This window comes from Protopterus annectens, chromosome 1.part2 (genome assembly GCF_019279795.1).
Source record: "Protopterus annectens isolate FY-2018-M chromosome 1.part2, PAN1.0, whole genome shotgun sequence".
Classification (NCBI taxonomy): Eukaryota; Metazoa; Chordata; order Ceratodontiformes; family Protopteridae; genus Protopterus; species Protopterus annectens.
Genome location: NC_056727.1, coordinates 37,058,016 through 37,076,679, shown reverse-complemented (window position 1 = coordinate 37,076,679; position 18,664 = coordinate 37,058,016).

Genomic DNA, 18,664 nt, shown 5'->3' with positions numbered 1-18,664 from the left:
TATGAATGAGTGTACTGTAAGCAAGTAAAAGGTGGGAGATTTGTACAGAAGTTACCCTAACATGTGACAACAGAGACTTTTTTGAGTTATATGTGCACATTATTAAGTAGTAGGTCTCAGGCATCAAAGATTCACACAGCCATATCTCTCAGAAATACTGATGATCACTACATGCTCTCACCATAAGTTTGCACTAGAACATCAGTAAAGAGAGAAGTTAGAGAGCAATGATATACATTGCAGTTTCTGATTTCACAACCCTCACAAGATCATTTATAATAAAGCTGGGAAATGTCGTTGTTATCAACTGTCTAACTTTCCAAGGTGAATATAAGTCAAATGTACAATAACCATTTCAACACCACAAATGGAGATATACTAAGCATTAGATCATTAACCAAAATTCCCTGATTGATCGTCTCACCCTCCACCTGTCTAATATCTGTGGGTTGACTGGAATGGGTGGGCATAGGCCTACTGGGTGTATCTGATGGAATTGTAGGGGGTGGCTGTATGTCAGCCTTAGTCTCAGATTCACCATTTGCACCCCCCAAATGTGCCTCTGTTTGGCTACTGTCATCAGTAGAGTCTGCTGATACACTGACATTAGGTGACAGGGGTCCCACACTTCCACAGTCATAATCACCTGTGAAGAAAAGCAACAAACACAGCAAACAAATAATACCTACACTACTATAGTTCAATATATGGTAGCAAGCTGACAGTGGTGCCACTATAACAGACAGTGTGGCAATATACACAACAGGTCTGACATCAACATCACACACTAAAATATTTCTTTAAATTGCTAAGCAGTACTGATGTAAAAATGCTTGGCTTACCATCACAGATGGAATTCTCTTTTACAAGCCAGATGGTCCCGGAAGTAGTTAAGCAAAAGGTAAGGGCAACATCATCACAATTAACAGTAACACAGGGCATAATAATTTCACCCCTTTATATGTCCATTAATTCTACTTTTGACAAGAACTTGGCTGCCAACTCCAGCCTAAGCTAATCAATCAGAATGTGTTATTAACTGTAGCAATCTTTAATCCCTCCAGAGAAAAAAAAATCTTGCGACACAGAAGTAACATATTGATTTCAATTGTTTTACAATACAACAGTGTTCAGCTGTTGAGATAATAAAGCCTACCTGGAAGCTCCTCCGAGGATGCTTACAGTCACTTAACATGTGGCACCAGTATCCAGTATATGATGTTATGTACTCTCCTGGGAGCTGCCTGGTTCCCTGACAGTGGCCAGGAACTCTTCATTCAGTGTCAGTGGTGGCTCCATAGCAGGCTCTCCCCTGGTAACCATCTGGTCACAGCCCACTGCAGCTGGTCTCCTCCATGTAAATGTGATCATTTCAGTGGCCCTGTGGTGCAACAGCTCATATGTCCTGCTGTGACTCCCCCCCCCCACCACAACATTCACAACATCCACAATCTGGCACCAAATTTGCATTCTACATGCCATATCTCCCCATCCCCTTTCAGGCAGGAAGGCACCATGTTGCCTAAAGGCATCTACTATCATTTAATTCTCAGCATCAGTGAAGATGGGTCTCTGAGGATTGATAAGCCTGGGTGGCATACAACTAGGTGCCCTAAAAGACAACAGAAGGATAATACACATAAGTATCACATAACTACAAAATAACTGTTCCCAGATTAAACAGCAAAGGTAGCTTCTCAGCATTACCCATTGGAGGAGCATAAAACAGTTTACAGAAGTGAAATACAAACAACAGGCTGGATGCCAAAAAAGGAGAGTAGCAATAGCAACATATCCTTATTTGTGCCATAACAATAAGTCAGCTTTGCACCCCCTCCAAAAGAACAGGCAAGTGACACATTTTGCTAACAAATCATAGTTGAAATCCTAAAAGTGCTATTAAAGGAACTGCCCTTGAAACATCTGCATATATTTATCACAGAGTATGCCATTTCAAGGTATTGGCAGTCATGTTACCTATGAAATGCCTCGAAAAACATATCCATCACATCAGTACACTTTTATGTAATGCATACAGATAAAAGTGTAACAGCTTTTGCTTCAGATTTTTCTTAAGTACATTCCAGCATATGCAGTATGTAGCCGACAAAATGGAAGCATACCTTCTGAAGTTCAATAATCCTTTTTGCAGATATATCCCAAAGAAATAGTGCATGCTAAGTTTTCTCCACATAAACAAGTCTCCTCAGCATCAGTTTGCCTAGCTACATAGTTGCCTTGTGTCTGGACTATTTGCATGGTGAAGATGCAAATGAGGTGTGGAGTGATTAGAATTGTTGAATCACAAATACTTGGATCCATGTAGAAGATATAAACATAGTACAGGCAGTCCCTCAGTGTTTATTTTTAGAGATTGCAACTGTGAATGAATACTGGCTAGGAGAAGGAAAACACAACAGCAATGCAGGCTGCCTTACATTCAGTGGGTGTGTCAGGTTAGATCTGAAAAGTGTTAGATGAATGGTTGGAAATGTAAGTAAGCATCACACAATTCACAGGTTGTGTAACTTAACATCCAACTTGCCCTTCATTTGTTGGCAAATGCATTTATTTTTATTTCCAATTAATATCTTCACACATTTTAAGGCCAATGATATAGAATGACTTACAGACTACATGTCTCAGATTACTGGTCAGATAACTGAAGCATGACCAACAAACACAGAGAAGTAAGACAGATCTGTATATTTGTAAGCAATAATAATAACAGGTTGTGTGATCGCTAAATGCACTACTGATTAAAAATAATAAATGCACAAATAACAGTTGTATTATTTCATATTACTGTAAAGGATGTTGCAGTTGATTGTGTGCAGAATGATTTCAGTTCTTTGCTGCAATGCTGTATGTGTGGCAAAGAGTAATAAGACACCCATCCTGTGTTCTGAAGGTTTATTGGAGTGAGAGTTCAAATCCAGATTTATGTAGAGATATCTCATGTGAATCATCATTTTCTATTGTGTATGTCATATATTGAGTTTTTCTCATTTGAGCTACTTGCCCCCCACCCCCTTTTTGCCTTTTTTTGTCTTTTTTTTTTTTTTTGATGAGACAGTATTTTTGTAATGCGGCTCTTAATGCAATCACATGAATGTAGGAAATGAACAGTAGGTTTGACTGTGCTTATCTCATTTGTGTGAAGTGCAGAGGTATGCAAACTGGACAACTGGGCCAACCCGGAAGCAGACAGGACCCAGGCAGCCAAAAATAGAACCCATCTACATCCAATTAATTCTGTTGGGCACCTCATAAACCCAGTCAGCAGCGCTGTGTGGAACTTAAAACAAAGACCGTAAGAATGATTAGTAAATTAGGGAATGTTATGTAACTTGTCCAGTGGCAGCTTGTGCAAGTGTAGGGCTGGAGTGGAGATGACCCAAGCCCTGGGTTCTAGTACATGGTATGCAACCATTTTTTTTTTTACTGTTGTGACATTGCAGTCTATAGCCATGAACTGACACATGGACAAGTATTATTTCAGCTGTCTTGGGGCACCAGGTGTAAGTGTAAGACTGCCATACACATCATCCTGGATTCTAATACAGGATATTTCATGAACTTTTACTATTGTTCCACTTCACATTATATTCTTCTCTCAGTTCTAACACTTTAGATAGTGGAGCTGATATTAATTATATGCATGAAGGATGATACACTATTATTGTGTTATTTATGTATTTATTTATTTTTTTTTATTTATGCATTAACAAAGTTATTATCAGATATAGGACTGAGGGTTTACTGTGCACTATATTTCTGTAAGTATAATTCTTCTATTTGGACTTGCATGGCCTTCACATTTGCCTAAAAAGCATACACAACTGGGTCTATATCCAGTAACCTTGTTAAGTCACTGCTGTCCACATACCATCTGGCAAATGCATTGCTCAGTTGTGGGAACTCCAGTAAACTCGATAACTGGAATTGGTGGGACATCATTAGTCTCCATTGCTCTAGATCTGCTGATAGATAGACATGGCAGATGTTAGTGGGGAAGGTGCCAGGTTTAGGGCACAGATGTCGGGGGTTCCAGGAATCAAGGATATTCATTGGACTCCTAGAAAAGCACCATAGCCAAAAGCTTTTGCAGGGGTACTATTATGGCTCCCAGTACAAGTCTGAGGCATGAGATAGTTTAGCCCAGGCTGTATCCAGTGCCACTGGTATCCCACACACTGGAGAGCAATGTAGGTATCATTTTAATGACCTACAGAGGAGGAAGAGGAATACTTTCTACCTTTGGACCGAGGAATTAAGGACTGAGGACATCCTACATCTGTGTAAGCATCAACTCAAGAGAGTACTTCTAAGACTTAGAAAGCTGAATATAGGCAAGACTGGTATGCATAATGGTCATGTTCTTTTCTCTTTTTTCCCCAGCTGCCAGTGATCAGGAGTTGAATATATGGGCTCATGGGACTAATTTGGAGAGACTGAGGGTAGCAAGTGGTATGTTTGCAACAGAAGAGAAGTGTTATTGTAGCATTAAAAGTTAAATATATTTTCTTGGTATTTTATAGAGTTGTATCAAATTGAGCATGTACAATATATTTCAACACAAAATGCATTTATGCATGCATTAGGCTGTAGTAGAAATACATTGTAAGAGCCCAATATCAGACTTTAGTCAGAGGTTGTGGGTTCAAATACCACAATTCACAACTGTACCATACTGTTATTTCTTCAATATTATTTACATTAAATTAAAAGTTCTATACCAGTGGCACAAATGCCCTGCTGTAAAATGTAATCTGTATAATTAGAACACACATATATGCAATATATGCACATTTCAAGGATTGCTTGCAGCAATCTGTAGCACAGTGTTAACTGTTTGGAGGTAGACTTAAATGTAAAGCTTAAGATAGTAGAGTTGTAAAATTGTATTAATGCATTGTATGTCACATATGATGGTTCTAATCTTATCTCTTTTTTTCTATTACTCAAACCCTTATCTCTCTTATTTATTTTCTTTACCTTTATTTTATTTTATTTTTAAAACTATTGTTTTTATTCTATTTTATATTACTTTATAAATATTTATTTTATTTTTATTTCATTTTATATTGCTATATTTATTTTGTTTAATTTATTTTTTCTTTTCTTTTTTTTATCTTTATTATGTGTCATCAAAATGTGTCCATGTCATCCATGTGTACCACATCATTAAATGCTCGATAAATAAGTGAGGTAGGCCAGCCCCATTGGCTCAACCTGCTCTTGCTCCATCGGCTGCAGCACTGATTCCCAGCACATCTAGAAGCCAAACTGGCAGCTCTGTGCCTGCTGTCGCTGCACTACCTGCACCCTCAGCCTCAGGTAGTCCTGCCCCAGAGGCTGCTCCAGGGATTGTGCATAGGGTGTTGTGCTGCACCATTGGTGTGCACCTACACTGGCTGGAGAGTCTTCTCTCCCTCATGTTGTGTCATATATTGAGTTTTTGTCATTTGAGCTACTTGCCCCCCCCCCTTTTGCCTTTTTTTGTCTTGTTATTTTTTTTACTTTTTTATTTTTTTTTTTTATGGGACAGTATTTGTGCAATGTGGCACTTAGTGCAGTCACAGGAATGTAGGAAATGAACAGTAGGTTTGACTGTGCTTATCTCATTTGCATGAAGTGCAGAGGTATGCAAACTGTACAAATGGACCGTCCAGGAAGCAGACAGGACCCAGGCAGCCAAAAATAGAACCAATCTACATTCAATTAATTCTGTTGGGCACCTCAGTTGGGCACCTCATAAACCAGTGCTGTGTGGAACTTAACACAAAGATCTTAAGAATGATTAGTAAATTAGGGAAGGTCATGTAACTAGTCCTGTGGCACCTGGTGTAAGTGTAGGGATGGAGTACAGATGACCTTGGTCCTGAGTTCTAGTGGTATATCAGTAGCATTGTTGCCTCACAGCAAGAGGTTCTCCTGTTCGATTCTCGACTGGAGTGCCTTCTGTTTGGAGTCTGCATGTCCTCCCTACAGTCGAGTGGCCTACGAATGACATGCGTGAATGGGCTTGCCTTCACTGAAGGTTGGGCATCAGGCTGGCAACTCAACACCATAAAAATCTACTGTCAATCATTAGCAGACCGGAGTTCCGCTGAGGCGAACCCTAACTGGGAAAAGCCAAAAAGACAAACAACACTGTTGTGACATTGCAGTTTATAGCAATGAACTGACACATGAACAAGTGTTATTTCAGCTGTCTTGGGTCAACAGGTGTAAGACTGCCATACACATCATCATGTATTCTAGTACAGGGTATTCCATGCACTTTTACTGTTGTTCCACTTCCCATTATATTCACTCTCAGTTCTAACACTTTAGATAGTGGAGCTGATATTAATTATATGCAAGAAGGATGATATACTATTATTGCATTATTTATGTAATGTAATGCATTTATTTATTTATTTATTTATTTATGCATTATCAAAGATATTATCAGATATATGACTGAGAGTTTACTGTGCATTATATTTCTGTAAGCATAATTTTGCTATTTGGACTTGCATGGCCTTCACATTTGCCTAAGGCACATACACAACTGGGTCTACATGCAGTAACCATGTTAGGTCACACACATACATGTTTACCAGCTCAAACTGTCACATGCATTTATGTATAATTCCTGACAAAGTCTGAGCAGCACTTCTTCTGTGGCAAATGCGTTGTCCCTTATGCCTAGGTTTGAATTCCACAGTGTAAAAATCAATTTTCTCATTCCTCACAGCTTGGCACTTCTGCTCACCACACACCATATTGCAAATGAATTGCTTAGTTGTGGGAACTCCAGTAAACTTGATAACTGGAATTGGTGGGAGAGCATTAGTCTCCATTGCTCTAGATCTGCTGATAGATAGACATGACAGGTGTTAGTGGGGAAGGTGCCAGCCTTAGGACACAGATGTTGGGAATTCCAGGAATCCAGGATATTCACTGGACTCCTAGAAAAGCACCACAGCCAAAGGCTTTTGCAGGGGGACTATTATGGATCCCAGTACAAATCTGAGTCATGGAATAGTTTAGCCCAGGCTGTATCCAGTGCCACTATTATACCACACACTGGAGAGCAATGTAGGCATCATTTTAATGACCTACAGACGAGGAAGAGGAATACTTTCTACTGTTGGACTGAGGAATTTAGGACTGAGGACATCCTACATCTGTCTAAGCATCAACTCAAGAGAGCACTTGAAAGCCCTAGAAAGCTGAATATATGCAAGACTGGTATGAATAATGGTCATGTTCTTTTCTCTTTTTTCCCCAGCTGCCAGTGATCAGGAGTTGAATATATGGGCCCATGGGTTTAGATTGGAAAGACTGAGGGTAGCAGGTGGTATGTTTGCAACAGAAGAGAAGTGTTATTGTAGCATTAAAAGTTAAAAATAGCTTTTTTGGTATTATATAGAGTTGTATCAAATTGAGCATGTACAATATATCTCAACACTAAATACAGGCATGCATGCATTAGGATGTAGTACAAATAAATTGTAAGAGCCCAATATCAGACTTTAGTCAGAGGTTGTGGGTTCAAATACCACAATTCACAACTATACCATACTGTTATTTTTTTCAATATTATTTACATTAAATTAAAACCTCTATACCAGTGGCACAAATGCCCTGCTGTAAAATGTAATATGTATAATTAGAACACACATATGTGCAATATATGCACATTTCAAGGATATCTTCCAGCAATCTGTAGTATAGTATTAACTGTTTGAAAGGTAGACTTAAATGTAAAGCTTAAGATAGCAGAGTTGTACAATTGTATTAATGCATTGTATGTCATATGATAGTACTAATTTTATATCTTCTTTTCTCTTACCCCAACCTTTATCTCACTTATTTATATTCTTCATTTTTATTTTATTTTATTTTTAAAAATATTGTTTTTATTCTATTATTATTTATATTACTTTATAAATATTTATTTTACTTTATTTCATTTTATATTGCTATTTTTATTTTGTTTAATGTACTTTTTCTTTTCTTTTTGTTTATCTTTATTATGTGTCTTCAAATGTGTCCATGTCATCCATGTGTACCACATCATTAAATGATCCACAACACAGCGAGGTAGGCCAGCCCCACTGGCTCAACCTGCCCTTGCTCCACCAGCTGCAGCACTGATTCCCAGCTCATCTAGAAGCCAACCTGGCAGCTCTGTGCCTGCTGTCCCTGCACTACCTGCACCCTCAGCCTCAGTTAGTCCTGCCCCAGAGGCTGGTCCAGTGATGGTGCATAGAGTGTTGTGCTTCACCATTGATGTGCACCTACACTGGTTGGAGTAACTGCTCTCCCTCATGTTGTGTACTAGGAGGAGGAGACATTAGCCACCTGTGGAGTAAGGTGATAGTGATGAGAGTACAGTGGGTGAGGACTCTATTCTCTCTGTCATCCAGCTTGATGTCCATGTGCCCAGGTTGTCCCTACCCTCACTCCAATCATGATGCCCCCCAACTTTTTGTGTCCATCACCGTCCATGTGTCTTGTCTTGTTTATTTTGTCTGTCTGCAACTGCTTCCTTACCTACCCAACATACCTGACCCAGACAAACCTACATCATTTCTCCAACATTCCTCTCTCTCAAATAAAAAATAATTGGGCACCTGTCCCATAAAAAACATCATTGCATGCATACCTCTCCATTTTGCATACGTCTTCTTGACACACTTGATTCGGTCCAATTGGCTATACAACATGATTGCATTGTGGTCACCCCTCTCTCTGGAGGAGACAGTCCAAATTCAGTTAATATCCTGCACATATTTTCAGTTTACACTGTTAGAGAAATAGCTATGGTTCTTTCCTTCCTCTCTCTCCTGCATATTCCTGTCCTGCTTTCACTTTATCTCCCTGCTTGCTCCCCATTTCACCACTTTCCTATCTACCTCATTTTCACCACTTTATTCTGGGTGAAAAATAGAATCACACACAACACACACACAAATTGTTAAAAAAGCAATGGATCCCTTTACTTTTTGAGCTCTATGTTTGGATGAAGGTGCACAAAATTATGAGGTTACCTCCATGCAATACCACTTTACCCAGCTGTGCTATGCCACCACACAAGCTACAAATGTACTATAAAGAATTCATGTTATTGCATTATCAATGTTTATATAAATGTATTTAAAAGTATTTGATAGATCTGGATTCAAACTAAGATATGTGCCATGGCACTTGCATAAAGTACTGAGATTTGTAGTCTGTATGACTTAGACAGGTAGGAGTTCTATTCTCACTGCAGTCAACTGTGTGTGTGTGTGTGTGTGTGTGTGTGTGTGTGTGTGTGTGTGTGTGTGTGTGTGTGTGTGTGTGTGTGTGTGTGTGTGTGTGTGTGTGTGTGTGTGTGTTCCCTTGCTTGACATTCCAGAGAGCATTTTTACATGAGCATGTTGGACACTGTTGTTACCATATTGTCCTCAACACACACTGCTGATGTCATCAGCTATAAAGTGTTGTCTGGCACACTCTAAGTTGGACTTGTGACGTAACACTTGCATAAAGTGCTGAGTTTTGCAGTCTGTGTACTTAGTTAGGTGTTCTATTCTTACTACAGTCAACTGTGTGTGTGTGTGTGTGTGTGTGTGTGTGTGTGTGTGTGTGTGTGTGTGTGTGTGTGTGTGTGTGCACGTGTGTACTCTTGCATGACATTACAGAGAGCATTTTACACCAGCATGTAAGCCACTGTTATTAGCATATTCTCCTTAACAGACACTGCTGATGTCATCAGCTGTATAAGATTTGTGGATGTGCAGTACCCCCACCAGACAAGGTCAGAGACTAACCTGAGGGCCAGGAAGATGTTACCTCATCTTATGTGAGACAGATAACAGTAACAAGGCTTTTAGTCTAATCACAAACATCATGGTATGTTGTGTAGGCCCGGTGTTTTCTTGATGAGAAAGCCCTGTTGTCTTCTCTCCAGCTGCTGCATGTATCTAATGAGGTACATGCAAAAGAAAACATTACACTTCATTAGTGTTCTGATGAGGTTTGAGTACAGTGCTATCATACAATCCAAAGATCTGAATATGATGGTGTGACATGATGTGCACAACATACGGCTTCAATACTAGTGTGGACACTTGGTGGTTAAATTTCAGATAGCTATCTACATGTGTTCCTAGTGCTTGCATCACTGGATTTCAGCATAGTAGGACTATTGTTAATTCTGTGATTAACATGGAATTTCACTTTTCAGATGGACAACATAAAACAGACAGATTTCTGCATTTATTTGTAGATCATGTGCCTTTGTCACCAGTTTTTTGTCTGTGTTACCTCCTCCTGTACTATGTTATCAACGTTGGTGGGCTCAATGATTGCAGCCAATATGCAAAAATCATCAAAACTGGTAAGCCAAAGGCCATGTACTTTAGCCTAAACTGTCAAGAAATAGAGTCCAAACAGTGAAGGGCCAAGCACAGATCCATGGGGCTTGCCAGTGGTGACAGCTCTACTGGTACAGGTTGATTCACCAACTTTCATAGCATTTGTTCTATCAGTGAGCCAATTGGTTACCCATCTAGCGACATAGGTATTAATCCCCGTCTGGGAGGGTTTGTCAATGATACCTGCATGGGGGATTATGTCAAAAAACCTATGCCTGATCACAGTAGGCAGTATGTACTGTCTTACCTTCATCCAGGCCTATCACACAGAATCACTAGGCTGTGACAACATTACAGATTGCCTGTGGTGTGACTCAGGACATACGCCTTCTTGATACAGTTGAATCTGAACTTCAACACACCTTCCACATAGGCTACGTTCCCACAGAAGGGCATACATCAACATGTGCCCATCTGAGTTGGGGGTACAGCACCTGATGCATGAATGTATAGACACATCCTGACTCTCCTCAGCTGTGAGGTAGACCAACTTGTCATTATGGACCTCTTCTAAATGGACACTAGTAATATTCCAGCTGTTTTCAACAGACCTGTGTGAGTTATTAATGCTAAATCATGTCTGTTACATCTGAGAGATGTCCTCACAGAGGTCATCGAGGACATGCATGATAACAACAGTATTATCCTGTGGAACGTGACCAGGTCAAGGCATGTGACACAAATCCACACCGAGGTATTCAATGAACACTGTCATATGGGGCCATAAGCAGCTATATCAGTAGCTGGGTAGACCAGTGTATCACATATGTGGCATTGCAATATGTTAAAATGTGTGAAGTGACATATATCTCAGGTCCAGTGATCAGGTCAATGCATCAGAGCTGTCTGCTAGGCCCTTTCCTGTCTATTAGTGATGGGGTGGACATCACAGATGACTTACACATCCTGTATCCAAACAGCTGCCTGACACATTGTGGGCAATCATTGACTCCAACAGTGATAGTAGTATCATACAGATAGTATCCATACATACCAAATATTGCTGCCACAGCCAAGACAACACCTGCAATGACAAGAAAATATGGGGGAATTTGTTAACTCAGGTACACAAACGCACTACACATGTATAATGTACACATCACCCCCATAATCAGACCAATAGGTATGTGACCCATGTCCTGGGGTACATGCTAACTGTAACATCCACCAGCATGTGGCACAGTTCTGACTACTCTTTTGAATGTAACACAAGTACTGGGTATGTAAAGGATACCAACATCAGAGGCCATAATACCATCATGGTTCATGCAATTCATCACACCAATAACTGAGTACAATGCACCCTTCTTCATTTACCTCTCTACACATCTTCCAGTGATGTGCAACTAAAATGTGCCACATTTGCCTCAGTGAGCTGTCACACAACTTACTGTCCATACCTAGGTATTCTCTTTGTGGAATATACATGACTGTCTGATGGTGTGAAACACCAGTCAAGCTGTTGCACCAGATACACCTGTGATACCTGTTCTACTGATGCATACAGTACATCCATAGGTGTTTGACAAAATTAATGGCAAGTATATCATTTGTGACAGTGTGGATTGTGCCAAATATATATATGCTATGCACACATGTACAGCTTCATAATATGTACCCTACCCGAGATGTATTTCTGATCCCTGACATATGTCCTCTGCATTATTCTTGTAAGGATGCTAATCTCACATACACATCCTCCCCGTTGTTATGTCACCTTGTGTGATAGTCACATAAAACACATTTTCACTGTACAGTCCCTACTGTGCCATATAGATATGTGATTCCATCTTCCACTTACATTCTCTCGTCTGCTGTACATTAAGTTGTTTCACCTGTCCTCTTTCCCTGTGTTCATTCCTATAATTCATCTGTGTTTACCTATTCACTACACACACTTCCCCTGAGTGTTCGTTTGACATGGCAGTCCATATCCCATTACAGATCATTTACACAGCTTCAGTGCAGAATGCCAGGAATGGGATATCACAATACTCTGCAGTGTAGGTATACTGTTCTGGACTGTGTTTGGACTGTATACTTTGTATTTATATGTCTCAACTGTCCAGATATTCATAGGATGTCCAGATGTGTTCTTTATCAAATTTGTAGCTTTCTGCCATGTCACTGGGATGATCTCAGGACTACTATGTCTCATTAATACATAAATTTGAGTCCATTCCTCTCAACTGTCCGGATTTGTGCAGAATGTGTTTTTTGTCTTATATTTTTGATCTTTTCCTCATAGCATTTTGTTTTTCTTGCAAATCAATGGCATGTCATTGCGGCTTGAAGTTAGAAAATAATGACAGACAGAGTTTGAAACTTCATGCGTTTCAGAAAATTCATTCTACTGCAAAACCTATTAGTCTATCAACTTTCTAGGCTTGTAAGAGCAATATTATAATCTGTCCCTATTTTTGGCCCTTCATTCTCCCATTATTTATGACTTTGTCCAGATTTCTTGCTCTAAGAGGTTGAGTGGTATGTTTAAATTTTATTCTACTGCATCTGTATGTGACATCTATGTTAAATATTTCCCTGTTTCTGGTTAATTGTCTCTGCATTATGTTGGCCTTTGTGCAGATGTGTTGAACTAACAGATTTGAGCCATCTGTGAGGCCATGATGATCATTGTGGCATTCCATGAAAAAACGTAGACTGTAGATACACTTCTGTAAACAGAATTGGTATCCATGTTTGTTTACATGGTTTCCTGTCCAGCAACACTGTTGACTGCTGTGAAACTTCACTTAGACATGGCGAGCTACATTAATATGCATTGTGTTGTCATACGTACTGCAGCACGGTGCACACCACAGCAGACACATGTAAACTCCGTGTATGCTTTGCGCAGAGCATACATAGAGTTTATTGAATCCAGGGGCCAGAATCATATAGTCAAAGAAAGAATGTCAGTCTGAGCGGTATCCCAGGCAGAGCTGAAGCAGATGACCTGGTATACTGTGGCACAGATATTTTATTTCATCTTATGGAACCATGAAACAGTTAAAGAGATTACCATGCCTTATTTATCAATAATTCTTAATCCATCACATGGATTTCTGTAAACTGGCAAATTACTAACATTTACAGAAAATATTAAAATGTGGAAAAAATCGTATTTTGCTTAGATTTTCAGAAAATGTACTATTAGAATTCAGGGTCTACGTTAGATCAGCAAAATGGAATTACAGCAAATGCCATTTTGCTGACAAATATAGACCAAAACCCCAAAACAGCAGAACCCCAGGTCACCGATTTTTTTCCCATGGAAAAAAAATGGTAGACCAACAAAACACAACACACCACTTAAAACATTGCAAACTGGGGGGCTTTTCCACCCACATACCCCAATGTGGGGGGCTATGCCCCCCACACTCCCCCTAACTAAATATACCAACTCTAAGATCGCACTACAGTGGGGTAAAGGGCAATGTCATGGCTCAGGCCAAGCAATTTTTTTCCCTAGGAAAAAAATCGCTGACCAGAGCTTTTGCTGTTTTGGGATTTTGGTCTATATGTGTCGGCGAAACAGCATTTGCTGTAATGCCGTTTCGCTGATCTAATATAGACCCAGAATTCAAGCTGGCCAGAAGGAAATTGTTATCTTGTTTGTAAATTTGTCATTAAAAAAAAATATTAAATGCTAAGTGTTGTGCAGATCAATCTCAATTTCAGGTAAAATTATTGAAAAGACCCTATTAATGACATTTTAAAACAAAATATACTGTTTGACACATACATTCCTTTTTCTCATTTGAGTACAATGGCTCAATTGGTAGTAATTTTCATACATTTGTAAGGATACAACTGTTAGCTACTCATTAAAGAAGTCAAAGTGAAATTTTTTATGGAATACTCTTTGAATTCCATTATGCATTTCTACTTATTATTTGTGAGCTCAGGTCTTATAATGTCAGAAATGTTCACAAGCTTTAAGTACTTAAACATTATATTCCTAAACAAGTGAAACACAAAGAGTCACAAAAAAAGAAGTCTTATTTTTCCTGAAAGTAAGCTCTCTCCTACATTGATGCATAAAGGCTAAGGTGCATACCTCACAGACACAAGGTACAAGGTTCAAATTTTCACCTTGGGAAGCATGTCTAGGCTTAAAAGGGCCCAATATAGGTCATCAGCCTAGCAATCACTTATGAACCTATGTAGCAACAAGCTTTAACACTGTACATAGATACTCTGAGATAACACTAGGTCAAAGAAAATGAAAAATGTTGAAAAAGAAATGCATTTCTCACTCTCTACCTCTTTTCTGAGTGTAACACAATAATCAGTGTTTATCCAAGTCATTGCCTACACTCATTGAATTCTATTCAAAGATTTTCCTTCTCTGACATAATAGTCATGACTATAACAGGACTCGTCAAACTTTAGGCTTTCTGATGTTAATTTCAATAATATTTATTTTTAATGGCCCTGTGCTAGATTAAATTTATAATTAAAATCAATATTTTATGTTTTATTATATCCCTTCACAGAATTAAACTTACCACAAATAACTGCTTAATTAAACCTTCATCAACAGGCAACATAAGACATGTTGATGTTATTGCTCATTACCTTCAAATTAAACCTAGATAAGTAGATGGTCAGCCTCAAATTCTTGCTCACTCTGTCTTGTTTGCCCTCCATGAGGTTTGAGGAAACTTAAGTTTTTTTTTTTTTTTTTTGGCTAGGCTTGCAATGGTCTACTTAGCTATGAACCTATAAGCCTATGTTATATTTGCTGTGCAGCTAGCTGACCTAATGCTTCCTTCCTTCCTCATTGCATGTTCCTTGTCATATTTCTATAAATAATTTTAAATTTGCTTATAGTATTACTGTTTTTTTTTAATTTTCTGTATATGAATATTAAATTACATAATATTTGCATAAATATGCTACTGAATTTTTTCTTTTCTTCAAGGTCAGCAAAATGACTTGACTTTTAACAGTTTAAACTAATAGCTATTACATAACGTACTTATTTGTTTATGTATCTGCATCCTTTTGGATCATTAAATTCAAAGAAATAGAATCTTGCTCATACAGTTGCAAGTTTGTGCATCCTATAAGGACACTTATGCCAAATTACAAATGCACCTGTTTGTTTTTGTTTTTATTTTTTTCTCCATTAGTTACATTGTATTTTCTGTATAAAATCTGTCAGTTGTGCTTTACTTGCTGTAACCATTTTCCCTTGCTGAATTCCATGCAGTTTAGTTGTAATATGATTCAGTGCCACTGAATTTGCATGTTTCCTGAAGTACATTATTTTCACACACTCAGAATTGTCCATGGATGCATTGCAAATTTGAAATTTGAATTTATATTTAACATGTCCTTCTAGTTTAACACCAGAAACTTTCAAAACTATTTATATGAGTTAAAAAAGGTCTGATTCCTTCACCATTTCATCTGAATCATGAATGCAAATAATAAACGTATCTCTTTAAAAAAGTTGTAAGAGGATTAATCTAGTAAATTCATTTATAGTGCAGCATTCTGTTACTTGGACTTATTTATTCCATCAAATTGCTAAATAAGAAATATGTGAGTTTTAATGAAAGCTCCCTCATTCACTTGTCATGAAACATGGAAAAATGTGTCTAGCAATGCATAACCAAGCCAGTAGATGGACCGCCATTATCCCTTTATACCTGCTGCTTAATACTTTAATTCTTAAACCTCTAAACCAGTTTGAATCCTATATTACTCTGCAAATAAACAGTAATATCATTTGAGACCATTGTGAACAGGACTGGACAGAGAAGGTACAGCTAATTCATGAAGCAAGCCAAGAAACATCTGCTTTCCTCCTACTTTCTCCAATAAAGTATTATTGGTATTCATAAACATGGTACACTATCGCATACAAAGTCAATTATCATACATCATTGTGAAGATACATAATTCACTAACAGCAGAATATTGCACACTGGCACATATAGCTAGATAAATTAACAGTATAGAATCCAAAGATGGAAATAGAGTAAAATGGCTGACAAATGTCACACAGCCACGTGCAATGTACTTTAAGTGAGAGCACAAGGGTAGCATAGGGAAAGCACAGGAAAAGACATAATACTCCATCAGGTTACGGAAGTGATGGGGCAATATGCTGCTCCACATAAGAATGGAATCTTAAGCCAGCAACATACACCCATTCATTGCAAACTAGGTACTCCCAGTATGGAGGACATCTGCCAAAGGTATCACAGTAGTATTTCATTACAATTGAATGCCAATAAATATGGACTAACCTTGTATGTTTATTATACACATAAAAAATCTGGAAAGTGCATAATAATTTCAAAAAGTAAATATGTACAACTTAAAATGTGACACAAGTGCTATCATAACACACATGAGAAACCCTACTAGTACAGCAGTAAATTTCACACAAAATCATATCCATGTGAGTAGCTGGCCTTATATGGCTGTTGCTTGCTCTGTAGAGGTGCACGTGACTGGACAGCTACACCACTCACAGTACTCTAGTGGGTGATAATTGGTTGGACGTTGTGAAAGGCACCAGTAGTCTTTGTATAAAGCTACCAGACACAACACATTCAGCCAGATTCAATAAAGCCTGCACAGTCCTTTTACATTGTGTCTGAGCCATGATGTGGTGCTCACATGGTAGCGTGCTGTTTTACATTCAGTAAGTGCCTCTACATGGTGTGTAGAGCCTCGGAAACAAGCTAAGCACTGTGATATGCTGATTACAGCATAAGCAGCTGAATTGTATGTTAATCAACCAGTCCAATATGGAAGAACTATTCAACAAGCTATAAAGCAACCATGTAGACTCAGTGCTGGTTTTCTCTGTAAATTCCAAAACTTAGAATACAGCCATGGAATGAGTCTACACAGAAACAATGTTAAGGGCTGGTGTTCCTCGAATTCATGAGTATGTGCAACAGACTGAGGTCTATGCTGCTGCTGTTGCTACTGCTAATAGACCAAAGACAAGAAGGAGTAGAGTTTTCAGACCCTGTTTTACTTATCACAATCTACATGACATGGAAATTTAGAACACTAAAGGATGGATAGAGAAACACTACAGGAACTCCGCAACCTCTGTCATCCTCAGCTCAGAGCCAGGGCAAACTGAAGGGAATCCATACCAGTGGAGATACATATATGTATTGCACTTAGAATTTTAGCTACAGGTTCCTTTCTGAGACCAACAGAGGACATGCTAGGAGTATCACAAGCATCAGCATCAGGACCTTCCATCAATTCCTGAAGGCTATGCTCCAACATGCCAGTGACTACATATATTTTCCCTGTACTTCTGAGCACAGAACCAGAAATATGCAGGTGTTCTACCTTGTAGCACACTACCATGAAGTACTCAGTGCCATAGATTGCACACATATAGAAATTAAGGCACCACCTATGGAATAGGGAAGCTTCTACATAAATAGAAAGGGGTTCTACTCTATCAACTGCCAAGTCACATGTAATGCCAAGGGAATCATCTTGAACATGTGTGCTGGCAACCCAGGTACTTACCACAACTGACATATCTGGCACACCTCCCAGCTGCATCAGATGTTCACTAGGAGGGATATCTCACAGGGTTATTTACTGGAGGATGCAGGTTATGCACTGGAACCATGGCTGATGACACCCATCAGAAATGCACACACACCCTCTGAAGAACGCCATAACGAGGCACATGCTCAAATCAGAAATATCATAGAACATGTGTTTGGGCTAATGAAGTCACATTTTAGGTACCTAGATACATCTGGGGAAGCCCTGCAGTACAATCCACATACGTATACTAAATATTCAATGTATGTGTCATGCTACACAATATGATCCTGAGAAAACAGCTTCAGCAGGATCAACAATGGGAAAAGCACACATCCCACCACCAATGGCAAGGTCACCACAGCCACCTGCAGGTGAGGTGTCAGAAGGAGAACTATCAGCTGCTATGAGTGTAGACAGATATAGGTGTGCTCAATATCATAGGATCATAGGAGGTTACTAGGCTAATGGCCCTGGGGCCCTTCCAAACCTAGCCAAGAGTTAATCCCCAAAAAGAAACCTCAGTCAACACTTGTTGCCCCTGTCAACGAGGGACACAGGTGGAACCCCTGGAAAAAATTTGTGGTTTTCCATCCACTCATCAAGGTTGCTCTTGAAGAGGGTCAGTGAGGTACACTGATTGACGTGTATGGGAAGTCTTTTCCAGAGATGGGGCAGCCTCTGGGAGACCAACCTGACTC